Below are 9,238 nucleotides of genomic sequence, written 5' to 3'. Positions count from 1 at the left end.
AACCTGGAAGTAACCTAGATGCCCCTCAACTGAAGAATGGATGGAGAAATTGTGGTACATTCACACAAAGGAGTACTACTCAGCAGAAAAAAGCAATGAATCTTGAAATTCGCAGACAAATGGATGGAACTAGAAGAAACCATCCTGAGTGAGGTAACCCAGTCACAAAAAGACAAACATTGTATGTACTCACTCATATATGAATTTTAGACATAGAGCAAAGGATTACCAGCCTACAATCCTCTTCACCAAAGAAACTAGGAAACATGAAGGACTCTAAGAGAAAAATGCATGGACCCCAGAGAATGGGAAGGGCCAGGATCTCCTGACCTAACTGGAAGCATGAGGGTAGGGGAGAGGGAGCTGGCAGAATGAGAGGAGGAAAAGAGGAGGGGGAGGAGGAAATGGAGGAGCAGAAATGTTGAGTTGGTGGAAGAATAGAGGAGAGCAGGATAAGAGATACCTTATCAGAGGGAGCCATTATAGATCTGAGGAGAGATCTGGCACTAGGGAGATTTCCAGAGATCTACAAAGATGACTCGAACTGACAATCTAGGTAATGGTGGAGAGGATACCTTAAATGCCCTTCCCTTATAATGAGACTGATGACTTCTTTATATGCCATCCTAGAGCCGTCATCCAGTGGCTGATGGAAGCAGAGGCAGACACCCACAGATATACACTGAACTGAATTCTGGAACCCAGTTTCAGAGAGGGAGGAATGAAGATCAAAGGAGTCAGGACCAGGCTGGTGAAACCCACACAAACAGCTGGCCTGAATAAGGGAAGTACATGGACCCCAGACTAATGTCTGGGAGGCCAGCACAGGACAGATCCAGACCCCCGAACATGGATATCAATGAGAAGTCCCTGGCACTCTATGGGGCCCCTAGTAGTGGATCAGTATTTTTTTTCCTGGGTGTAAGAAGTGACTCTGAGAGCCCATCTCACATGAAGGGATGTTCTTTCGGCCTGGACACATGGGGGAGGGACTAGTCCCGGCCCAGAATGATGTGGTGGACTTTGGGAAGCCCCCATAGAAGGCCATACCCTCCCTGGGGAGTGGAGGGGGGATGAGTAGAGGGCAGGTGGGGTGTTGGGGAGAGGGTCGGGGATAGGGGAGGGAGAGGGAGAAGGGATTGACATGTGAAGCCAGCTTATTTCTAATTTGAACAAATAAAAAAGTTTCTGCCCCCCCCTAAAATATGTGTGTGTGTGTCTGTGTCAGGGGGCGGGAACCTTATCAAACCCTTAAGTAACATATGCTTCCTGCCTTGTTTATCGAAGAGTTAAGCAATGATCCAGCAATCCTACTGTTCCATGATGTAAAAAGTGAAAACATTGGATATGTCCAGCATCTCTGAAAACCTCATTACCATAGCTGAATCTTTAAGGGTCAGGAAAGCCATACATGATTACAATCTTTCTCCAATGTGCTACAGAGATACGTAATTTCTGTAAAAGCTTTGCAAAATCATCCACCCAAACAGCTCAGTTACATTATAAAGTGAACAAATGTCAGGAAGTAAAGAATTAAGACCATTTTATAATCAGTAAGCCACAAGATGCCTAGTAAAGATGTACATAAAATTGTTTCCTGGAAGAATTTTGGTTTCAGTGTTGCTTGAATTACGTAAACAACACACATAAACATGATGAACACACTGTCTCATCATATATAACCTCTCTTATGCCAGTTCATGCCTTTTCGGGTTTAGCATTCTACACAAAAGTTCTCTAAGTTCTGTATACTTCTTTGAACACTTACAAATTTTTTAATGTGTTGTGATATTCAGGGAATGACCATATGTATGAAACATAAAATATAGATATACATATATCTTTGGAGGTTTTTTAAGGTATCTATATCAATATAGTGAAAAATGTGCTACTACTTGATATTATATAATTCATACAAAAAATTGAAGACACATAAGAAGGATACTCAATTCTAATTTTTGTGACTCTAAATAACATAATTTTGCTTTTTAAAAGATATTTTGACTTGGCCCATGACTTTAGTGGTCTTAAAATGTATTTTTATATTAATGTGACTAAGTAATTCCTAATAATAACTTTTTATTGGCAATATCTCTGAAATTTTCATTTAATATTTTACAGAGGACAGAAAAGTTGCAACAAACGGAAAAATTGTATTTGTTTTGAACAACTACAGTGATATTCTTCCAATCCATCTGAGACAGACTCGGTGACTCTGTCATTTAATTGCTGTATAAAAAAATTGGACAAGGGAAGCAGGGAGATGGCTCAGTGAGTCAGAATGCTTGATTCGGAAGTATTCGGAACTGAGTTTAAATTCTATCATCCGCATAAAAAACATGGCTTGGTCACTTGAACATATGTAACTTCAGGACTGTGGTGGGGCAGAGACAAGGGGGTCTCTGAGGCTTACTGGCTGCCATCTTAGCTCCAAGCTCAGTAAGAAACCCTGTCTCAGAGGAATAAAGGAAAATACCACAGCCACCATCCCTCTCCCTCCCCAAACAGGTTCACAAAAAACACACAGATATACTACCTCACACTCCTATATACACAGCAGAAATTAAATTAAAATTAAAAATTAACCAGGATTATAGCACATTAAATATATCTAGTCTACAACTAGACTACACAGAAAATCCATAACCGTGTGCTGCTCTGTTGTGACTTTTCTTTTAATGCAACAATGTTGAGAAATATTGGAACATTTAAGATGGACTAGTGCTTCCCCCATGGGTGTGAGTTCTTATCCTCATGGAATCTTACTGTTCATTATAAGAAGTGACTGTGATAAAAACAAACTTGGCACTTTTGCCTCTCTATCACACACTATCTTCTGCACATGCCTGTTTCTTGCTTTGGTTTCTTTGCCATGATATGATTCAGTGCAAGCTTCTAGGCAAAAGATAAGCAGATGGTGGTGCCAAGGGCATTTGTTTTCATCCTAAAAACTGTGAGCTTCAAGCATTTTCCATAGAGAGTGCCTAGCAGTGGCTATATTGTGAAAGAAAAAAGAATAAAATGGAACAAGATATCAACTACACAACGTTTCCATGAACAGATCCACACACACCCTCATGAATAGGATACAGGAAAAAAACAATGGAAATATATGAACACTAATCAAAAGAAAATTGGACTGGTGATATTAGATCTCAAAACGATGAATATCAATATGAATGTAAATAAGATCCTTTTTCAACCCTTCAAGCCAACATAATTTACAAACATTTATATAGATGACAGGATATTAGAAGGCAGAAATCAAATAGCAAAAAATGATGAATTTAAATTTTAAATACAATTTTTTTAAATGATAGAAAATTGAATTAAAAATCATTAAGGCTTTGAAAAAATTACACACTATAAAACCTAAAAAATGTATAGTAATGCAGAGATTTAGTTAGTAATCAAAAACCTACAAAATATAGTGATTATGTTTTATGAAGAATCAACTACAGTCCTTTTCAAATTCTTTTCTAATAGCCATAGAAGAGGAAAGCATACTCCTTAACTAGTTCTATAAAGCCAATACCATCCTGTTGTACAGCAAGCCAAATATAGTACAAGGTATTAGAACTACAGATTGACAGTTACAAGTATAACTACAAAATATCCCTCATAAAATACTAAATTCACTTGCCTATAAAAAAAGCTCTTAATTGCCAAACAGGATTTATCCCAAGTATACAATCAATATAAACTACATTTCATAGAATAGAACAAAAGATCAGACAGCTGATTAAATTGACCTAGAAGAGCACCAAGCAAAACCCAGAACTCCTTCACAAAAGGAAAACACAATGTGAAAAACTAAGATGAGGGGTGTAGTTTCTTATGCTGATATAGGACATCTTGGGGACACACATCTAATATCATATTAATCTATGAAAGGCTGACAGTTTACTTCCAAGACTATGAACAAAATAAGAATCTCTGTTCTTTCAATACTACATAACATGGTTGTGGATAATTTTGGAACAATAGACAAGAAAGGAATAAAATAAATGACAGTCACTCAGTTTAAGAAGAAAAATTACACACTCATACATATATGTCTTAGGGTTTTATTGCTGTGAAGAGGCACCATGACCATAGCAACTCATATAAAGGAAAACATTTAATTGGGGCTGGCTTATAGTTCATAGGATTAGTGCATTGTTGTCATGGCAGGAAGCATGGTGGCATGCAGGCAGACATGGTGCTGGAGAGGTAGGTGAGAGTTCTACATCTGGATTTACATATAGGCAGCAAGGAGAGGCTGAGACAATTTGGCTGAGATTGGGCATTTGAGACATCAATGCCTGCCTCCCATATCTTAGTTAGGGTTTCTATTACTGTGAAGAGACAAAATAACCATGGCAACTGTTGCAAAAGAAAATATTTCATTGGGGCTGCCTTACAGTCTCAAGGTTTTAATCTATTACCATTATGGGTGAGAAGCATGGTACCATGAAGGCTGCTATGGTGCTGGAAAATGAGCTGAGAACATCATAGATTGCTAAAATTTTAGGAGAAACTAGGTAAGCAGAATGAATGCTTTGTGTTCATGATTTGAAGAAATGCTACCTATTATTCCATTGCCATGATGAAATATCTGAGAGAATAAATGACATTACAAAGGTTTATTTTGGCTCAAGAGATCTGGTATCATGACGGCAGGAAGATATACCAAGGCTTTTGTAGATGAGAAGAGGGACAGTGATGAGAAGGGGATGAGATAGCCCTGAGGAAATTACCCAATGACCTACTTCATCAAGTGAAATCCCACCTCCTGTGTTTCCAGAACTTCATAAGACAGTCCCACCAGCTAGAGAGGTACTTCATATCCAAGCCAAAAAGGCAGGCAGCACAGTGAGATGGCATTGCTTTCTACACTGATCTGCACATTCTAAGCAATTACTGTAAAATCTCTGTGACATTTTTTTTTCCAGAAAGGCGCACAGCTGCTCCTGAGATACATATGGAAATACAAGTCATCCTAAATAGTTTAGTCAAAACAGTCTTCAAAGAGAACAAACATGGGAAGATCCTCATTTCCATATTTTAATCCTTACTACAAAACTATCATAAACAACATATTGTTATTCTGATACAAAGATAGATACACAGATCAATAGAATAGAATTGAGAACCTTATCATCTATGGCCAAGAGATTTTCCCAACAGTACATCATGACCATTTAATGGAGAAAGGATCATCTTTTAAGTGCAGGTGTGAGGCAAGTAAGCTGTAAAAGGAGGAAACTGGTTGTACCCTTGCCACATATGATCTTTAGCCATTATCTCAAAGATCTCAATGTAAATGGATAAAACTATCACTTTGAGAATGAAATACAAATGTAAATCTCCTTGCCCATGAATTAGACAGTCTACTTAGCATGCCAACATCTTAGACAATGAAAAAAAGACAGTTATCAATACATTTTATTCCATCTAATTCTAAAAATGTTTTCTGCCACATAGGATATTACCAAGTGAAGGCGAGAGGATGTAATTATATCACTATACCCAAGATAAATGGTAAATGGCTGTTTATTGGTAACAATTACACAGAAAATACAAAGAACCACTGGAGTGTTTCCCTGCTCTCCCTACCGGATTCGCTGACCCAACAGAAAGAGCACACAAAGGAAAGCCAGGCCTCAAGCACCTCTCTTTCTGCTTCTGTCTACCTGAAGCCACACCCAAAGGGGCGTGACCTCTGTTTCAGGTCCACAGACCAGATGCCTACAACCAAGAAAGTGAAGATATACTTTAGAATGGGATATAATATTTACATATTCAGCATCTGATAAGGGTCTAGTGTGGATGGTGTATTTTTAAAATAAACAAAAAAAACACTTGCTGGGGGTGGTACCACAAGCTTGCAATATCAGTATATGGAAGGCAGAATCATCTTTCTGAGTTTGATGCTGGTCTGTTCCATAATGCACATTCAAACTATCCAGGAATACATAAGGAGACCCTGTTTTAAGCAAATAAACGAAACCCTTTTACAACCCCAAAATAGAGAAAATTCCATAATTTTAAGTAGCATAAGATTTTAGCAAATAGTTTTTGAAGCAGATGTAGAAATAGCCAATAATGGCAGAAAAGAATGCTCAAACATCAACAGTCTTTAGAGAAACTGGTATCAAAACTCCATTCTCAAGTACCCCACTTAAAATGTTTTCCTTTATTACATCATTTCTACATTTACAATTCTTTTCAAGATTCTTTTTCTCTTGTTAGGGTCCCTTTCCATTCTCAGAGAATGTCTACCCTTCATGTGCTAATTACATATGAGGTCAGGTAATGTTGACCTTCAGTCTTCTTTAAGAATACATTTTTAAACAGGGGTTCTGTCTTAATTGGGGTTTCTATTGCTTCACTGAAGCTCTATGTCCAAAAGCAAGTAGGGAGGAAAGGGTTTATTGGCTTACACTTCCACATTACTATTCCTCACTGAAGGAAGTCAGCACAGAAACTCAAACAGGGAAGGATCCTGGAGACAGGAGCTGATGCAGAGACCATAGAGGGGAGCTGCTTACTGGCTTGTTTCCCCTGACTTGCTCAACACACCTTCTTATAGAACCCAAGACTATTAGCCCAGGAATGGCACCACCCACCATGGGCTGGTCCTTCCTCATTGATCACTAATTGAGAAAATGTTTTACAACTGGATCTCATGGAGGCATTTCCTCAACTGAGGCTCCTCCTTTGCTGATGACTTCTTGGATCAAGTTGACACACCAAACCAGCCAGTACATTTTCCTAAGTTATCCATTATGATTGTATGACTGGTTTTTCTTACTTCATGCAATAAACCATCACCCAAATTTAAATAAGCAGGAGTCAGTTAAAATATCCAATGACTGAGAAAAATCTAAGAACTGATTGACTAAAGCCAGTTCAGACTTTAAGCTGTACAACCTAGAATGAGTATAATCTTTTTGTAAAGCATGTGGTATTTGTGTGTAAACATGCTTTTTTCTTCTTCAATAGCCGTCTATAAAAGCATTAAAAGCAACTTGTATAGGATTTTAAGATGTTACTTTTGGTGATACCCATGAAGTATTTTAAAATCTTAAAAAGAGGATTCTGTTTTTGTAGATCCCAAGTAATATTTTAACGCAACTTTCAAATTATTAACATTGTGGAACAAACAATTTACCTGCATTTTATTTAGCATAAAACAATTCTTTTTTCTATTCTTTTTTTTACTTTTTTATTTTAATTACAAACAAGATTGAATTACATGACAATCCCAGTTCCCTTCTCCCTCCCTTCCTCCCCTACCACTCCCCCAACTAAAACTCTACCTATCACATATCCTTTCTTCTAATCTACACCTGACTCAACCTTTTTGCTCCCTCATGACCTCTGCATTCTTCCTTTTCTTCCCTCCTCATTCTCATAGCTCCCTCCCCCCTCTTCTCATGTTCTCAATTTGCTCAGGGGATGGTGACCCTTTCCCGTTCTCCAGGGGACAAAATTTATCTCTTAGCATAAAACAATTCTTGGAGGCTGTTTATCAGTAAGACATTATTTCTATGAGCTACTGTTTTAGCAGCCACATTATTTAGTAAGCTAATAACCTGCTCTGTTTCAGGTGTTACATTTTTTGTTGCATTTAAACAAGAATTTCCAGAAAGTAGCTTACAGAGAAGAGCTAAATCCTCAGTATTGTTAAGCAGATGAGAATGTACCCAATGATATTATAAATTTTGTTCTTTTAGTTTATTTACCATGAGAAATTAAACATTCATTTAAGCACCAGTTAGATGATCAAGAGAAGAGAACATCTTCCATATAATAAGTGACCAATGCCTCTGGAAGTTAAAACAGCATTGGTTCAGTACTTTATGCCCTAGTGGTGAAGGCACCATTGATACTGAGTTGTTCAGGCTATTAAGGAAAACCACAAAACAACAACAACAAAACCATTTCCCAGTAACTTACCTTTAATATTCAGTTATTCCTGCTATGAAGGGAAAAAAACATTTAAACAAAATCAAGCAAACAACAAACAAGAAGGAAATTATAAGTTTTGGGCCAGCTGTGTTAGCTCATGCTACAGTTGTGGCATTGAGCCTCTCATTGTTGAGTTGTCACCACTGTTCGATGGCAGGCCCTTAGCTGAAAGAGCTAAGGGCCTAGTGCAACCAGAGAGTTCTGAGCTCTAGCTGATGTTGTTTTTCCCAGTTTTTTGGAATAATTTTATCCTGAGTAGCCCAGTTATTAAAATTCTGTCTTATATAGGATGAATGCATTTCATGTGCCATCACTGGTTCTTTAAATTGCTTCAGATCAGTCATATCAGTAGGTTTCCAACTAATCTGAACATAAACCTTTTCATTTTTCTTCCAGGGAGATCCCTTTGTTCTGGATTAAACATGTATTACCCATTTTCCTCCAGGAAGGGCATTTTTCCTTGCTTAATCTTTGTTTCAAGTGTCTTCCTATTTATACATTTTGTTGCTCATGAGATGGAAAATTTCCTATGTTCCTGGAATCTTGATGACTGTAAGCAAATTACCTTGAGTCCTGGCCTGTCTGAATCCCTCTTTCTTTGAGCCCAAAATATTGGGCGATAAATATCAAGTGTTTTGTTTAGGTCTCTGGAAGCAGAGAAGAACTGTTTCTATGAACTGAACCTCAAACAGCTGTATGAAGGTGTGTTTGTTGATTGTTACACAAAGCTGGGTTTGGGGTAAACAAGCAAACCAAAGTCAGTGATCTAGCCTGTACGGTTTTTGAAGAAAAGCATCACACCCTGGCCACTTTAGTCCACATTGTGTAGTGTTTTCAGTACTTTGCAATTGAAAAGCTGCAGGTATGCCAGGATAGTTTAGTGACTGAAGTCAGGCAAAGACTTGTAAAGTTCCTTCAGAAAAACAGCTCTACAGATAACAGAAACCAATCACTGTTTTCCACAATGATTTCTTTAAGGTCAAAGTACTTTGAGAAAAAGCTGTTTATTCTGATGTTTAGATAAACTGAAAAAAACTAGGTATAATTGTAGTAGGTTCTTACAACAAGTTTTATGTTAGAATGTTGGAAATATTTAGGAAAAATACCTAATTTAAAAAATGCTATTCCTGCACCAGTAAAATTGCAATACTACACAATAAATATTCTTTTGATAAAAGCTGATAGTACTGAAAAAAACTAACAATTGCTTTTTAAAATTAGCTTAAACCAATGAGATCACAAGAAACATTATATATTGGCAACATATTATAACTGTTCTTTG

This window comes from Cricetulus griseus (genome assembly GCF_003668045.3).
Source record: "Cricetulus griseus strain 17A/GY chromosome 1 unlocalized genomic scaffold, alternate assembly CriGri-PICRH-1.0 chr1_1, whole genome shotgun sequence".
NCBI classification, from domain to species: domain Eukaryota; kingdom Metazoa; phylum Chordata; class Mammalia; order Rodentia; family Cricetidae; genus Cricetulus; species Cricetulus griseus.
Note: the sequence above shows the minus strand (reverse complement) of the source record.